The following is a 3,082-nucleotide window of genomic DNA, read 5'->3' as shown; positions in this document are numbered from 1 at the left end:
AGGTTCGCGCGCACGCCGCGGCCGGCGCTCGTTATAAGAAGGCGCTCCCTCCACACTCTGTCCGTTGCCCACTCATCTCGCCCCCTCTCACTAGCCTCGCCGCCTTTGCGCCACCATGTCGATGCGCCGCCTGGGCGCTTCAGATTTTCGCGGAGTCCGCGAGCGCCGCTCCGGCGCCTTCTCCGAGATCTGGTTTGGTGAGAAACGCCTCATCCTCGGCACCTTTGACACCGCAGAGGAGGCGGCCTGCGCGCACGACGCGGCGGCGTGGCGCCTCCAAAGGCCTCGTCGGGATATGAATTTTCCCGACGTGTCGAGCCAGCGGGCACAGGATCTCGCGCCTCTCCCGCGGCTTTTCACCGACTAGGATCGTCGTGTCCACCGGAGGCGGCAGCGTCGCCTCGCCATCACCGAGATGGACGTGGAAGCCATGGTGGTGTGGCGCGAACGCTTCCCGCAGGACATCGTCGACGAGCGCCAGTTCTACAAGCAAAGGAGAACGGAGAGGGACGTGAGGAGGACGGAGCGAGCCACCTATCGGGAGGACAAGCGTGCGCGGAAGCAGGCCGCTCAATTGAAACTGAAGCTACGAGAAACGTCGGGTTGGGACTTCGAAGACGAGCAGCATGCTGACACCTACATTCAGACGTCGGAGGAGGACATTACCGAGTCGGAGTCGGAAAGCGACGAGTAGGTTGTCTTTTCTTTTATCTATGTACGCTAGAACTATCTATGTATCCTTTTTTATCGGAAAAAATGGCCAGCGGCGTCGGCGACGGCGGGCGAGGGTGTGCCATTTGATGTGGAGAGGCCAATGTGCCACCGACCAACGGGCCCGGGGAGGACAGAGGGCGAGCGCGCGCCTCCGTCTTGTGTCCGCGCCGACGCAAATCCGGCTCAAAAATGGGCCGGAATGGGTCGGCAGGCGGACGAAAGCGGACGCGCGTCCGTTTGGGTCGGCACGTTGGGCCGACTTTTCTGTCCGCGCCGACCCAAACGGACGGCGGCAGACGAAATGGGTCGCCCCATTGGAGTTGCTCTTACTTCCAAGGTAACTATTTGTAATCGCCGAGCCGGCCGAAACTGGGTCGGACGCCTCGCTCGCTGACGCCCTTTGCGCCATCATGCACGCGACACGTCACTCTGGGCCCACGCCATCGCTTTCTCCTTCGTCTTATCTCCCCCGATACAGCAACATCCACTCATTTTGCGCCCATCTCTTTCCTCCCAATTCCCCTTACTCCAGACTCCCGGCCATGGTCAAGCACCGCAATCTTCCCCGGCGAGCGACTTTGCTGATGCAGTGCTCACGTTGCTCCTGCCTCCCCATGGCTGCGGCGCTACAACCGGCATCAGGCGGTGCTACATCCGGCGGTTGGCGAGCTGCAACCTGCACGGGGCCGGTGCTACAATCGACGGTCAGCAAGCTGCAACCGTGTTGTCGCTGTCAATGTTAGAACCAGCGACGCAAAAAGCTGGAAGCAACGGCGCAAAGAGCTACAACCGGCAAACGATTTTGCTATGTTCATCATGGCGGAGCTGTGACCCCGCGACGACGGTGACTTTTTTGCTGCAACCGTCGTCGGATTTTGCTACCGCCGGCGAGGTAATTTGCTACATCCATGATGGCAGAGCAGCGACGACAATGACCATTTTTTTGCTACAACTGTCGGTGTTTTTTGCTACTATAGGTGATGTATTTTGCTACATCCGTTCAATGTCGTTTACTAGTGGTCGACGATCGCAGCTAGCATCGACGACGAGTGGCGGCAGCGACACATTGGGTGTTGCGGCCATGGAGCGACAACGGCGGGAGTTGCGACAGTCTGAGGCGGAGCTTGCAACTGAAATTGAACTAGCGAGAAGGTTCTCCGGCGAGCAGCAGAGGGGCTACAAGACGGCGAGGTGCAGGCGCCCGGCGGCCGGCAGCCGTTCCCCTCGCCGAGATGGACACCAAGGCGGAGTCGCGGGGCAGCGGCGTGGGGATTTGTTTGGGGGAGATTCGTTGGGAGGAAGAAGATGGGTCAAGGGAAGGCTAGATCGGGGTTGACTGGTTCTTTTTGGACGGCTGTAGTGCACCAGATCGAACGGCTGGGACTTGACCGGTCGAAGCTAGCGCCAGTCCGCCGGCGCCTAGCACTGGCCTACTTCCAATTATGTAAATCAATAGTTCAAACCGCACTCAAAGGTAGGGCATTTCCTTATAGAGCCTCACATAGCTAGGTTAAGAGATAATTGAGCATGTCATGACATTGTTAAGATTTCATAAAGACCCTTATGACCTTGTCATGTAAATGGGTCTTTTTTTTAGAAACACTAACGCCCACACGTGTGGGCATTTGCATCTCGCCCACACGCATGGATCAACGTCGGTTTGAGTTTGCATGAATCTTGGCATATTTTTGCTGCCACGTAGGATTGGGCCGGTGTGTGGGCATTCATTCAGTCGCCCGCACGTCCGTTTCCACACGGGAAGGTGTTGGTGTGTGGGCGTTTAGTAGTTCGCCCACACGCCAGTTTTCAGCGCACACAGAGGGGCTGGTGTGTGGGCGTTTAACAGTTCGCCCACACGCCCATCTCCTCTCCCACACCCAAAGCTATCAGTTGCCATGTGTTTTGCAGGGTACATGGAAACTACCCTAGTATGCTTGTAAGCATATGGCAACTCTCTCTTTACTCGAACATGTTATTTTGCCATGTCTTTTTGTAGTGCTACATGGCAACTGCCTAGTGTTTAGTAAATGGCAACTCCTAAAGATACCACCGCACCCACACGCCCGTCTCCTCTCCCACACCCAAAGCTGTCAGTTGCCATGTGTTTTGCAGGGTACATGGCAACTGCCCCTAGTGTGCTTGTAAGCAGATAGCAACACTCTCTTTACCCGAACATGTTAGTTTGCCATGCCTTTTTGTAGTGCTACATGGCAACTGCCTAGTGTTTAGTAGATGGCAACTCCTAAAGTTTTCAAATCATAGCAACTGTAGTAGACCAGATCACACATGGCAACAGCTGCAGTTGTCCAAAAATGGCATCGGGCACTTGACCTGAGATGGCAACTGCAGTTGAGCAACCATGGCAACT

The sequence above is a fragment of the Triticum aestivum genome, chromosome 5D, assembly GCF_018294505.1.
Source record: "Triticum aestivum cultivar Chinese Spring chromosome 5D, IWGSC CS RefSeq v2.1, whole genome shotgun sequence".
In the NCBI taxonomy this organism is placed as follows: Eukaryota; Viridiplantae; Streptophyta; class Magnoliopsida; order Poales; family Poaceae; genus Triticum; species Triticum aestivum.
Note: the sequence above shows the minus strand (reverse complement) of the source record.